This window comes from Sitodiplosis mosellana, unplaced genomic scaffold (genome assembly GCF_009176505.1).
Source record: "Sitodiplosis mosellana isolate CC-2019 unplaced genomic scaffold, AAFC_SMos_1.0 Smas_scaffold_6197, whole genome shotgun sequence".
NCBI lineage: Eukaryota > Metazoa > Arthropoda > Insecta > Diptera > Cecidomyiidae > Sitodiplosis > Sitodiplosis mosellana.
The window spans coordinates 7,067,832-7,082,938 of record NW_022601438.1 but is presented as its reverse complement, the minus strand read 5'-3'; the positions used below and the strand labels follow the sequence as shown (position 1 = coordinate 7,082,938).

The following is a 15,107-nucleotide window of genomic DNA, read 5'->3' as shown; positions in this document are numbered from 1 at the left end:
CAGCACGAGAGCGAGAGATTGAGATAGAAAATGATGTACATGGAAAGTGATAATGGGCGAGCGAGAGCGAAAGAAATGGTAGAGAGTTCAATCGCGAGATAGCCAAGTGGTAGTAGCAATGACGACAACAAAAAAGCCCGTTGAGATTAAGGCCCGAGGAAATAAAAGTACCAACAAATGATATTTAAATAGTCATATGACATTTTAGTTGGATTTTAATGCGCTTTTCGTGTGGTTCTTGCCCAGCTAAATTCGTAGAAATTTCGACGGTCGCAACACAGAAATTACCCATTCATATGCGGTATATGTAGAAAAGTATGGACGAAGAGAGTGTTTTTTTTCTCTCTCTTAGCCGAGACTGTTGCTAAGCCACGTAACACAAGACATCGACGACACAGTTGCTTCAAGAATACTTAGCTGTCGTTGGTACAATCGGCCACGAAGTGCAGACAAATAGAATGGCACATACACGAAGGAAGCAACACAGACGAAAAAAAAAAGAGAAACCATAATCAATCGGTGCAAAAATGTATGCGCGAGAGAGCGAGCGTGAATTGGTCTGGTGTGTCAGCTGAGAGAGGCATCAAACGACTTATTTGTGAGTTTTTGCACATATCACTTCGAAATTCGATGCCATCGGCCAAAAAAAAAACCGAATGGAATCTAGCCGGCATTGGCGGCACCAACACTGAACACCGACAACGATGTGAATGACAACAATAGCGAAAATGAACCACTTTATTTCGATCACTTTTCGTTTAAACGACAGCAGCGGTAGCAACAACAGAAACGACAGCCGGAGAATTAATATTTTCAAGCACGCGCTCATGCACCGTCGAGGAAAATTTACGGCTGAGCTATTTATTTTTCAAGTATGCTGCGCATAGCGATCGCTATCGGTTTGGTTGATGAGATCGGATAAATTGGCACAAACACACATATACACAGCACACAACGAGAATTCAATCTATTTGTCGGGGCCCCGACCGCACCAAAGATAAACAAAGTGGATGTTTTGTGTGTGTGTGTGTTACCAATTTATGTATTCTATATATGAAAAGTCATTCATCATTTTGTGAAATGCCACCGCGAGTGAAATTGCTATAATGTTTTGGTACTTCGGACTGGGCTCGGACTGAGACACGGGGAGATTTTATTTTTTCTACATCTTTTCATCTTCTTCTTCATCTTCAAACGCTGCTAACGGTATTCGGTGGAAGCAAACCGATACAACTGCTTCCAATGCGCTCTTTTCGCTCGGCATGTTATAATTTATGTAAAATTGCGTCCAATAAAATTTCATTTACTATGATTCCGGTCGACATTGCGCTTGCGAGAATGCGCGCACGCGCGCACATACCACATCGATCCATCGGGAATATGAATTTTTCGAAGTGAATTCCAATTGTGTGGTAATTCTCTTGGGGCCAGCACCATCCAGAATCCCATGTTCGTTGACCTGTAATACTCAGTGCGCGTGCGCGCGGCAGCCCCCACTTTGAACACACAAAATGTGTATATGATTTGCCATTGGCTGTGGGCAAAACCATTTTTCTTTCTTGCGATCACCCGAACCGAACAACGGAGAGGAAATTAGCGAAAAGTGCAATCGATTAAAACGGTGTAAATGAATTGGATTGTATCGCCGCTTTAAATGAAATATCCATCCTCCGGCCATGGATATCATTAGAAATAAAGCGCTTTCTTTATCGCTTATCACTAAGCCGAGAAAGAAAGGGAGCGAAAAAGGACGATGGAGATCCGTGAAGATTCCCCAGGTTTTTTTCTCCTTATGTTCTTGAACAGAAAGTTTGGTACACAATTTATGAGATGGGTTTATGTGTCAATATTACTGTAGAATGTGAATTCATTAACGGTCAATTTATCGCGCAAATACATAACCGAAAATGAAACACTTGCAATTGGTAGTTTGAATATAATATCCGTTAAAAGATAAATTACAGCTTATTAGCAATAATTCCGTGACAAATGGCATGAATACGATGTGACCAAGACCACCAACAGCATTTCTAGATCGTTTAATTAGATTTTTTTTTCCTTTCTTTTCCCCCCAAATGAAACCGTCCAATTTTCTCTCGCTCTTCTCATTCCAAACATAAATTCACGACCACTACATTACCGAATTCATTTTCGCCTCAAACCGAAATAAATACTTTAAAAAAACCGCTTTATTTTTCCCTTTGCGCGAGTGCGTGTACGCTCGCACTAGTTTTCTAGTGTTTTTCATTTCAACCGAGTCGAGAAAAAAAATGATACGATTTATGCTAATTTTAAGCGTATTTCATGAATGAAGACTTCACCTCAACGATATTTGTTTTGCCATTTTTTGTGGCTCTCTCGGTGTCTCCGGTTCGTTTATTATTCAAATAGCTTTGGAGTGATTGCGCTCGCTTTCGTGTGAAATTAGACGTGTGTGTGTGAGTGTGTGTGTGTGTGTGTGTGTGTGTGAGTTTTTTTCCTTCGTTTTATTCATTTCGAGCTACTGTTTCGATAATTCTAATTTCTATGGTAAAATCTTAATTGTTAAGCACACCAAATTATTTCAGGGCACATTACTTGGAATTTTATTGGTCGAAATTGAAGTGAAAGTCGTTGAAAAAGAAGAACTCGGAACACGGTCGAAATTAATAGCTTTAAATCCGTTATGCCGTCCGTGTCTGTTCACCTGGAAATTATTGTGTGATATCGCGAACGTATTTATTATCATTTATGGTGCTTGTCCAATAAACCAATCTTCTAATCGCTCTCTCTCTCTCTCTCGTTCACTCTCTGTATGTGTCTGTCTTAACGCGTATGCACGTTGATTTGAAGCTTATGCATTCACAAGTAGCCGAAGTGCCGATATACTTTATTGTTTGCCCATAAATTACGCTTTTGATTTAATCTAGAACAACTGAGTAAGAAAAAAAAATCAACCAAAGTAGTAGAAAAGAAAAATTCGGAAACAAAAGCAAATGGCTCGGCTTTCAATTGAGTCTCTGTGTGTTTTTTCTCTCTTTTCCTCTTGTCTTTACTTCATGTATTGTCTTTGTTTCTTCTTCTTTTTCCATTCATTTCAACGATTAATGAAAAACAAGTTTGGAAATGAAGTGGTTTTCAATGGGCATTAGACACAACACAAAAGCTAACTGTAAGCGATCAATGTCTCTCGGACGCAAAGAGAGAGAGAGAGAGAGAGAGCAATGCGCTGTGGATTTCACTTGGATGTGCACGCGCTTGCCTTCGGTTTGATTGGGTGAAATTGTACTAGTGTCTTCACCAAACGATTCGTTTTTCACCCAATATTTGATGGTAAATTAACTTACATTCGATTTACTTACGCATAATCAATAAATCGGCTATTAGGAATGATGTCGGCGGTATTTTTTCTTCTCTTCGTCTTCTTCTTTTACTTCTTCTCTGCCTGTCTTTCAGTTCCAACGGATCACACTCATTCCAGCCACGGCCGTATTCAGCCATACGCTTGGGTGAGCTCAGCTCACCCAAAAATTATTTGAGCTCACCTAAAAATGCTCGACTCCCAAAATTATTTTAGCTATAGTTTTCGCTGTAATTAAGAATCCTCTGAAAAATTTTGCTCGCTCCGCTCGCAACTAATTTTTTTTCATTTCAACATTACACAAATTATATTTTTATTACACTTAACCAACATAACTGAAGCCAAATATGATGATTAAAGTGTTGTATTGTCTTAAACCGTACGTAAAATGAAAATCAGTACAGGTTAAGGCAAGTTACGTACGGGTTAAGGCAATACAAAACCAACAACATGAGTTACGAGTACGGCGATACAAATGACAACAGAGAATGATGATTAAAGTAAAAACATTTTGACCACATCAATGCAAAAGTAATTGGTCAACTATATTGAAAAATGTCCGAATTTCTCTAATTATAGTACGATTTTCTAACTGAATACTGAAAATCTATATTTCTGTAGATACGTAATTTCTAGCGAATCGTTTGAGTTATTTTCCTATTGATAATAACTAATTTACAATGGCTGTGGTGTGTATTGGTTTTTCAAGAAATTTCTGCATCAAATTGACAACATCAACACAGTGTAAACCGTTGTCTTAAATTGATATGTTAGTTCTGACGTGGCATATTATAAAGTTCAAGCAATACAATACCAATAACAATTTCAAATTATTACAGACACTAAATTGAATCTGATGGGATTAAGAATCCTGACGATTCGCTAGAAATTACAAATCACGTGTTTCACCGTGATATAGTGTGAATCTGTGAATGAAGCGTTTTTGGAATAAAAGGAATAAAATTCCAAAGGGCTGGGATCTCTATAAAATCACATTTTATACATTATTTGATTATTTGTGGCTTTTACTCTAGACAGAATCGATTTTTAAAATTAATGACATTTTCATAATCATCAAATTTTGCTGCGCTCACCCAAAAATTCTCTCCGCTCATCCAAGAAATTTGTGCTGGCTACGGCCGTGATTCCAGCGCTTCTTTACATCGCGAAAGTGAACCACAAAATATACAAAATCGCCTGTATAATGGTTAATTCAAAATGCACGTTTCCATCGTTTCTAAATATAGAATTAAAACGGACACACAATGTATAGAAAGAAGAGTGTGTCAAAAGCCATCTTTTCAATTTTCAATTCTTGACTCTCAATTGCGCGCATTCGCGACCGCACACACATACATATCTGTGTACGAGTCAAAGCCATTTTGGATTATTGGTCTCATTCAACGACAAAAAAAGAAGCACCCGAAACCGCGATTACTGCTTGATTGTGTCCGCTGATCTGGTCGTGGGTTTTGCCATTTTCCATATGATTCTTTTTACTTCTCTCTCTCTCTCTCTCTCTCTCTCTCTCTCTCTTTCACCCATTCATTCACTCACTCACTCGATTTCGATTAATCCCAATGAAAAGCGACGGTGACTTATGACCACTGACACCGTGCAACATGTTTCTGTTCAATGGAACGATGCTTTCTTCTGTCGTTTGGCCCGGCACTTTGTTGTTTCTTCCTTTAAGTTGGTCGCTCGAATCAAATACATCGCGCACATTTTACATTGTCGCTCTCATCCACTGGAGTCGGGTAACGCCTGTTTGGCGACTCCATCCGCCCGAACAATACCATTTAATGCTGTGTCATTTAAGCACTGTTCTTTTTCTTCTCCGTCTTCTTTCTTCACGTCATTGAATTTTTAAACCGCATACAGCTTAGCATTTGACTATGTGCTCTTTTTCAATTCCAACATATGTGTCCAGATGCTGCTGATGCTACCTTGAGCACATACACCAGATTTTCAATGAATAAAAATAAGGCATTAATAGAATTGAATCGATGAAAGCTGAGGCGGAAAAACCATCATGCACATTAACAACACACCGAGATCGAGAGACAGAGGGGGACAGAGAAAGAAAAAAGCCACACTTCATATTCACATGCTGATGATGGTACAGAACATTCTTTTCTGCGTCGTATTTTTTTCTTCCTTTTCGTTTCTGTATGCAAGAACAAGCGTCGATAAATGAAAGAAACGAACAAGAAAAATATGAATATAAGAAACGACTTTAAATTCTTTTTGGGTCAATAGGTTTTCATTTCATTTTTCACAAAATATTTTTCCATATTTTTCTTTGCTGCTGCATCATAGCATCGCCAAGCAAGAAAGCAAGTTTTCAACCTGAGCACTTGTATATCTCTTGTTCCGCATCTCACCACTCATTTTACTCGGATGCTCTTTATTTTCTTACCTTCTTCTTCTTCTTCTTGTCTTTTTTACTTTGGTCAATAAATTTTCAAAATGAATAGCTTGATTGAAATGTTGTTTATAGCGGTGCGAACACGCCATTATCTATACAATATCACACATGCTCTCAGAATTATGTTTTAATTATTTCGGTTTTCTTAATTTAAATGGAGAAAAAAAAAGAACAACAACAACAACTCGTGTTCGTGTATATTGACCGGTATTCTCAAGTGCAACCAGTTTCGTTTCTAGTTCAAATTGAAAAAGCATTTCAAAACACCGAATGAAAAATCAGTTGCCGGTAAATAGTGACTTTTCGACACTTTTTCTTAACTCTCTTTCGATTTCAAAAGAGACGGCATTTTAAACGGGATAATTCATATTGAATGAGGAACAACGAAGAGAATAAAAAAAAAACAAACAAACAACATCTCAATTTGTTACCGATTTTTATCTCAAAGTGTTACGATCATCATCGAATTTTCGTGATAGAAGCGCCGTCTGTCTGCTTTGGAATGCGTTGTGTTGCCGTTGTGTAACTCATTAGCACAAATATGCGCGATTTTCAGTCAAGTAAAAAAAAAACGACAGAAGAAGACTTAAATACCTTTAACGAAATTGATCCGCAAAATGGAGAGAAATTTCTGAAATCGAAAAGTGTGTGGTGTTTTTTTTCGTTAAATTTCTTCTTCGAATAGAACTAATTCATATGCATATAGCATGCTTGAAACTGATGATCGCCGTTGACCGTGTGAATGAATATGGTTATTTGGAAAGAAGACGAATACGGAAATATGCCAACGACGATCGGTATTGATTTGCGTCGGGCGAGAGAGAGTCATGTTATCACGTCACTATGTGCTCAACATAAAATATGTTTTAGGCGTCTAGAATTGATAAAGTATTTCGTTTAAATCAGCAAACGCGAACGGGCGCTGTTATAAATATGCAGCGCCAACCATCTAAACTAACAAGCGCGCTGCTAATAAGCGTTTCCTTTCATCGCAAGTTTTCAGTTAATTTGTAATTCAAATAAGTATCCTTCTGCACAACACCACTACAATGTAAAGAGAATTGATTTTTTGCGACATATGAAACAGCGCCATTTTTGTCCATTTTCTTTTCATCTCTATCGGATGAGAGTTGAACGCATTAAATGACCGGAGAGTAGCTGAAAATAACGATGAAGCAAACGCTGTTTTCTCGTAATTAATTCCCTTTCATTTTATGGCCATTTGGTTGTGTCAGCATTCTTGACTGTTGGCCATATTTTCCATTAGACACACTCTATGAGGATGAGTCTCCGGTGCCCGTTTTATTATCTAAGACTAAGTGATAAATATTGGCATAAAGGCGCCGAACCTGATGCTAGTGCACATAATAAAACAGCAAACTTTTAATTCATTTGAATGGAACATTTCCATTTGGCATTCGGACTGCGCGGCGGGTGCAATCCGCGTTTTTCTCTCGATCTCTCTCTCTCTCTCGGATTCATGGGCCGAAATGGCGAAATACACACACACACACACACACACATAAACGCATAAATAACCGGCCGCAGACAAACACCGACTTTGGTTTGGCTCTCATAAACGGCAGCGGTCATTATTGATGGTCCCCAGTGTGGAATACGCATGTTTGCACAATTTATATTCATAGAATCGATAAAAGGTATGTTAAAATAAAATTTTGCAAACAATTCATCTCTTTGCTGCATACCAGAAGACGACACGATTTTTTTCCCTTATGATTGTGTGTTTGCTTGGTGCGATTCTGCGCATCAAAAGATCAGCGCACTCTGAATCACTACCACCACCACGCCTAGAATTGACAATAGGAACGTGGAATGTTGATCGAAACAAAAAGGCAGGCGAACGAACGAGAGAAAAAAAATTAAAACGTTCTTCTGTTCTCCGTGATTTTTTTCGTTAGTTTGACATGTTCATGGCATTTTCGGCGATTAGTAAGCAAAGGGCCGATATAATTTTTATTGAAAGAGAGATGGAACGGAATTCGGACCGAAGCATGCTGACACAGCGGTGCGTCTGTCTAAGATGTTCGGTTTCTGTTTTGTTCGCATTGAATTTATGGATTCAAATAAGAACGAGCTGCACGCGCTCGCAAGCATCCTAAAAGGCAAACCGCGCATTGCATATGGGTTCAGCGTGTGTGTGTTTTTTTTTTGTTGCTGCTCGTTCGATCGATCGCATTTTTATCGGCTTCTTTTCCATTGTTTTTACCGATTTTTCAAAGTCAATTTCTAGATCAATTTGCATAAATTTTATAAATCATAATTTGGTGAGGTTCAATGAAATGCGTCCGCTTGTCTGGCTGTCGTCCATTTTAGATTTTCGGTTAGAAACAATACAATTAGAACGGAAAAAAACCATCACCGACATGAATTTATTAAATGCTCAAATTCCATCGCATCGAACTAAATTCCATTTGCAAATTGAAGAAACATGTCGGCGGCGTCGACTAAAGCCACACTTAACTTCTTGCTCTTTGTGTTTTCTCTAATTCAAGAATGTTTCAATGATATGCATGTTTCGGTAAACGCGCGCGTCCATTGATCGTTCCTTTTTTGTTTTAATAAATTTGTACGGCCACGTCGGAAAATGGCCAATTTGCGATAACAAATGAACAACACCTAATCATATTTTATGGAGTATATTTTTCATTTGTCTATGTCACATTTTGTTGTTGGTTGCTCTGCAATCGCATTGGATTGGACAACAGCATTAAAAAAAAAAACAATAAAAAACATCCCAAAACTCTGAAGCATTTTAAGTTAAGAGATAATTTATGTGAAACAATTTTTATTAGCACTTGAGAGTCGGAGAGCGAGAAACAAAAAGCCAATGCTCAAGAAAACGAATATACTTGGACATTCTATCGACCAGAAAAAGCAGGCGATCGAAGCAGCAGCAGCAGCAGCGGCAGCAAAGACATTCGCTACAAAATGGAATGTGCAGCAAATGAAAATGCATCAAAATCCAAGAGGGAAAAACGTATAGCGAGGAGCATTTTTTTTAAATACTCGAATGAATTTTAAATACAATCCCATTGCCTATTCGTATGATGCGGTTTTCATCGTCCGTGTTTTCTTCGCAATCGAAACAATCGTCTTCTCTTGCTCTTCATCTCTCTTCTCATACACTCTCACATGTCTGATTACTGCTCATATTTATTGTGTATGGACACTAAAAATAATTTATTTCACTCTTTTGAGTGAAAAAAAAACATCACTGAAGATGTGCCTGACTTTGTTTGCGGGTACGACAACGGCGGCGACGGGCTCAACACACAGCGAGGACGTGCGAGGATAAGCCATTAAATGTGCTAAACATTGTTGATGATATCCGAATGAGAAATGTCTGGCAAAATGAAACAAAATGCTTATTTATTTGTTAATGTTTTGTTTTTGTTTCGTTTTGCGAAATGTACACCATCGTTAGCAAATACTATAAACTCAATGAGAAAAAAAAGCAACAGCGACAACGATGATGACGACGACGACTACGACGACGTAGACGACGAGGGAAAAAAGAAGGCAACAACAATAAACAATGCCAAGAGCAACCGGTAATTGGAATGCAGTTGCAACGAACAAAAACCAAATCACGAGAATAATTCTATTTTTATGATATGTCAAAGGAAAAAGGAAGCATTCGTTTGGCATTGGCGCAAATTAAGTCACCATCAATCGCATCAATAATAATGATTGTCGGAGATTAGAATGAGGTGATAAGATGCGAAAAGTATATCGTTCATTGCAATTGAAATTGGTTCTGTGGCCTATATTGTCAGAATCATCGTCAACAGCAGCAGTAGCGGCAGTGGCATCGTTCGTCACTTTGTCAATAGTTTGGTGTATAGTTCGATGACAACGACAATATTGATTAAGTTGAGTGGCACGAGTCCGTGCACGACACTGATATTTTACTTTTTAGCTTCCGTTTCAATGCATGCCGATTTGAGCGACGACGAGCCGAGAGAGAGAGAGAGAGAGAGAGCGCACACGCGTATGTGTGCTAGTGCGTGAGTGCAATGGCAAAAGTGTGGAAAGAAAGAGCCATCCGGAGTGCCGAGTGACTTGCGGAATGATCAGTGTTTGATGCACGATGAGAATAGCAATTAACAGCTGAACGAAAGAAAAAATCGACAACATTTGGCGAATGAATATGGGCCCCCATCATCAATATGGGAAATAAGTAGGAAAAATGATGTATATGAAATGATTATTTTCGCGTTGGCCAAAGATAAAGAAATTAGTAGCGGTGTTGCGCATTAGCGCGTACATCACCTCTGTGTGTTATCACTTCCATTCGATCTGAAATGAATATGTGGCCAAAAAATGAATTGGCGAGTGTAAATGAAATGGCTCGCGGTCAAAAGATGAGCACCATTTATTGAGCATGAAACATTGATGAGATAAGCAAATTTAAGCATGCTGCCACTGTGAAACACCATCAAATAGCCACATCCGAATACAATATTCGCTTAAAAAACGACAAATAGCATCAAGAGAACACACCATCAAAGCGTAACCATAAATGAAATGAAAATATTGTAAAAGTTGAAATGAAAGAAGTGATCAATACCAAATGGAAGTTGGTGCTGCTGCTGCTCATCGCCCAGCTCGTCGAGTAAGAATCTCAAGCGCAATACAGACAATTCCAAACAGCCACGGTACACATAGTAAGTAAGTGCCGTTGCGCGCGCACATCCAAACGGCAATTGAAATCAACTTTGCTCAGCGGAAGAGAGAAGCACGCTGGCTGGCTGGCTCGCTCGTTCGCGTGCGCACACACACGGACCAAATGCCGAAGCGACGCAACTCTCGAAAGAAGCAAACGAATTCGACATGCAGAAGGGAAAAAGAGCAAAGCAAATGATGACAGAGAGAGAATCGAAAGAGGCACAGTGTGCGAAAAAAAGAAACATACAGAATGGAATAATAATAATAACAAACATACACACACTGTACACACAAGCTAAACTAAGACGGACGACGATCATCATTGGTAAAAATACAGAAGAAGTAGAAGAGAAGAAGAAAAAAAAAACACACAACAGAAAAGAAATGGTTCTCCGGCACATAAACTAGCGGCTGAAGAAGAAAAATGTGCTGTTAACGTATATACGAATAGCTTGTTATGTTTTTGGATCAGTTCAAATTTGACCAGCAAAGTTGACACTACGATTTTGCTCTCAGCTCCTCAACCGGTGCAATCGACCATTAGTTCTCTTTTATTTGTGCTTACGAAGGTTTTTGTTCAAATTTTCAAAAAGAAAAGAAAAATTCAACGATTTTCTTCTTCAAGTTTTTTTTTAATTTTACAACTCGATTTTTGTTTCCAATCAATTCATTTGATTCGTTTGAATTGCAATTGTCAGTTGTGCAAATGTGATTTTCATATATCGACTGGTTAGTTTTTATCTAATTATTTTTTGTTTCTCTTTCGTTTAAGTTTAAACCTTTTTTTTCCGTTTTTTTTTTTTGAGAGAAAGAAATTCTAAATGCAGTTTCTGGGAAAGAATAATAAAATGTTGAGTGAATGGAGATGCTCTCTTGTTATAATTTGTTGTAAATTTCGATTATTCTGTTGCGTTCATTAAAGTGTAATGAAATTAATATTTATTAGCCAATCGTTAAACGTGCTTACTAATCGAATGGATATTGTGCTCCGACCGAGTGCTTCATGTCTATAACCGAGATGGAAAGGAAAGAAAAGAAAAAAAACTGATTTTCATTCGTGTTGAATTAATGCCGTGCGATCCGTCTGAAAGAGGGAAAATATTCAAATGTTGTGCATGCCATTTTACTCCTTAATTACCCATTGGACTGGTAAAACTGCAGAAAAATTCTTTACATTTTACGTTGGAAGTAAAAAATCGCCTTTTATTTTGGATCTATTTCATTGATTGTTGTCTCTTTTTTGAATGGTTCTTTTACAAAACCACTTACACACAATTCGAACGAACGAGAGACTTTTACTATGTTCACACATAAAAAAAAAGTGGTTGAGAAAAGAATGTGTTCTTTAAATGATTGAGTTGTTAAAAAATCATTTTTTTTTATTTTGCTAAGATTATTTTTCGTCGCAATTTTTGCTGACAAATTTTATGCAAATTATCGGATAAAGCTGAAATTATCATAAAAGTCCATCAAATTATCACCATAAAGAAAATAAAAATCATAGAAAATCAAATGAATAGAAGCAAGAAAAATTGTAAGAATGGAAAAAAAAGCAGTCATCGTTTTCACAAGAAACTCAAAAAAAAAAAGTTCGTTCTCAAAATCAAGAGGCTGAGTATGTAAAAAAAAGCCATCAGATTATCATGAGATTATGCATTGTTACAAACTAAACCGTTTGACTCATATGCTAATTAACGGTAAAATGATGGTTTATGCGTCACATTCAGGACAGACATTTTTGAATCAATCAAAATTCCATTTTGGTGTTGAAATTTGTTCGCGGTCACTTATCAAATGCCGTTTTTGGTCGCAACTTTTACTCGGTCACGAGCAAATATACACACACATACACACAGCAGTAATTGATGTGTCAAATTTAAGAATGTAAATGAGTTCATCACCAGTCACTAATGACAAATCATCCATGTGTTTTTTTCTCTCTTCATCTTTTAATTAATTAAATGTTCAATATCTGGTATTCGATGAATCTCGTTTGATTGTTGGGTTTTTTTTTCTTCTCTGCTTCTGGGTTGAGATTTCAAATGAATGTGCACTGTCATTATGAAAGATTCATTCATATGGGTGGAAAGCGACGAACCCAAACATGTGGCGAAAATTTCTTTATTTTCTTTTGCCGCTTCAACAAGCCGCCAATGCGTGCGTGCGTGCGTTTATGTGTGGAAAAGTGCAGTGCAATCCATTTTCCATATTGAGCCACATTGGCCGGCCATCGTGTCAACGTACCTATCGATCTTCATTCCATTCAAGAAAAATCGTCAAAATCCAGTTTCACAGCGAAATGCTGATGTCTATAAATAAATGGAAAATCAGATAAATACACATGGAAATGAAATTGAGAGAAATAGAAGCAGAGAGAGAGAGAGAGAGAGAGAGAGAGAGAAGAGAAGAGAAAAAAAGAAGCAACTCGAAACAAGCCACACGGCCGAAGCAATTCAAAGCATCACAGAGAGAAGTTCCGTGTTAGCACATGCTACAATTTAATCACCTCTAAGACAAACGGTACATTTGACATGATATTAAATTATCCGAAGAATCAATAAGTGGATTCTTTCGATTGAACAAATGAACAGAATGAAAAAAACAACAACAACAACAACAGTCGATTAACTATTTCCCCGCTAAACAAATGATTACATTCTGCAGAAAGAAAAAACGCAAACATTTACCAATTTTCAATTAGATGAAATGGGGAGAGGCAATAAAAACAAGCGTAATATACCTACCGCAACAAGAACCGCAACGCATACACCAAATTTTCCACCATGAAAAACCTTTGAACATATTAAAGCAGAACAGCAAACCGAGAAAAAAAAACAGAAACGAAACAAGTACTTTTTTCGTATCTTTCGTACGAGGGGCCATTGAAAGCAGACAAAGAAATCAAAATGTTGATTTTGTAAAGACAAGTACAGTGTGTCACGTGCCACAATGTCTGGTCACACAAATTGCACGGCACGCCATAGCAATAAAATAAGAAAATGCCTGATAAAAAGAAAAGAAAATAATTCCACAATCATTCATTCATCGTTCAATGCCATTGCCAATTGCCATTACGGTGCGCGAGAGAGAGGATGATAATAAAAGAGAGAGAGAGAGAGAGGAAGAGAGAGAGAGAGAGAGAGAGAGAGAGCGAGAGAGAGAGAGAAAAAAACATATCGACAATTCAACATACACATTTTCTTCATTGATGTGTTCAATGTGTGTGGTGGCCGACCGAATGGATATCACTTTAGAAACACTTTGAATGAGCAGTACCCCCGGTTTTGCCGCGGAAGCAATAACATCAGCTCACGCACAACGAGCGCACAATGAAACCATTTCGATAGACAAAAAAATGCACACAATAGAAATGATGAAACTCTTTTTTTCCCTCTCTTTTCCAATCATTATAATACACGTGCCATTAACCGGGCGCGAAATGGACAGGGAAAAAAACGACTTAACAAATAAATCCATTTGTTATATTTATATATGACGTTTGATGAAAAACTCATTAAATTTTCCACAGTCGATTAGGACTATGGAAAAGATGACCATTTTTTATCATAAAATTCATTCGTCAGCCTTTTTCATTGCATCATAACAAAAAATTGTGATCGTCGATTCTACATATCGCATTACATTGTTTTGTTGCAGCAATGTTTTCGTAGAATTCTAAACGAGTCGTTTATTTCTCATGTGCAATCTTGCGGCATCCGTGTAAGCAAAGTCAGCCGTCTGAATTCTTTTTAATTTCCATTTGGTTCACATCTACAATTCGAATATAATTTCGGTATGAAAATAATCACCAGACAAACTGTGTTCCAACAAATCGGTCGATCGATGAAAAATGTGCAGTGCAATGCACAGTTTGCCGGGTTGATCGATTCCAGAGCGCTTGCGATAACGAATCGAAAAATATACGAAATAATAATGGTGATGTTGTTGTTGTTTGGTTGTGCAATTTAAAATGGGCTTGTTAAAATTTCGTCCGGCACAAACTGGCTGGCTATGCCGCTCGAAGTAGACTCGTGATCAATAATCATGAAGACACGATCACAAGTTTTTCGCTATTTTTTTTTTCTTTTCGATTTTAATTATAAGACCAATTTCGACTGTTAGCTCAGCGATGATAGGCTCTTTCCCTATATTGCGTCGTCGAACATGATATATGTGCATTTAATTTTTCGCTCATTTTACAATCAATTTCGTTACATTTTTCGCGCGCTCAGCCATCAATAAACAGAAAAAAGAGGGAGAGAGAGAGAGAAAAACAATAAACGAAGAAAATAATAAAAATGTGCACAATTTGCGCCGCATAATTTTCTAGTGAGCTATGAATTACACAATTGGACATCACAGTGCACTGTGAGTGTAATATAAATTGTAAGAACGAGCCCACAAATCGCTACATAAAAAAAACATATATAATTTAAAGCAGAGAGGCTCCAACCAAACCAACGAAATGATTTATGCGAAAATCGATTATTGTGATTGAATTTTGGTTTCTTCTCTCTCTCTCTCTCTCTCTCTCTCTCTCTGCATGCAGTTGGAGAATGAGATGCGAGAACAGTTCGTGCACAGCGGTTCTGTGCTTTTTTTCTCTCTCTCTCTCTCTCTCTCTCTCTCTCTCTCTCTCTCTCTCTCTCT

At 37.7% G+C, this 15,107-nt stretch overlaps 1 protein-coding gene across 1 annotated transcript in view; it reads left to right on the top strand.

Moving 5' to 3' along the window:
- Positions 1–10,927: 10,927 nt before the first annotated feature.
- Positions 10,928–15,107, top strand: part of LOC129577120 (mucin-5AC) — a 45,492-nt gene continuing 41,312 nt past the window's right edge. The window contains exon 1 of the mRNA XM_055463584.1: positions 10,928–11,186. The gene's annotated coding sequence lies outside the window, so the exon portion shown is untranslated. The remainder of the gene's footprint in view (positions 11,187–15,107) is intronic.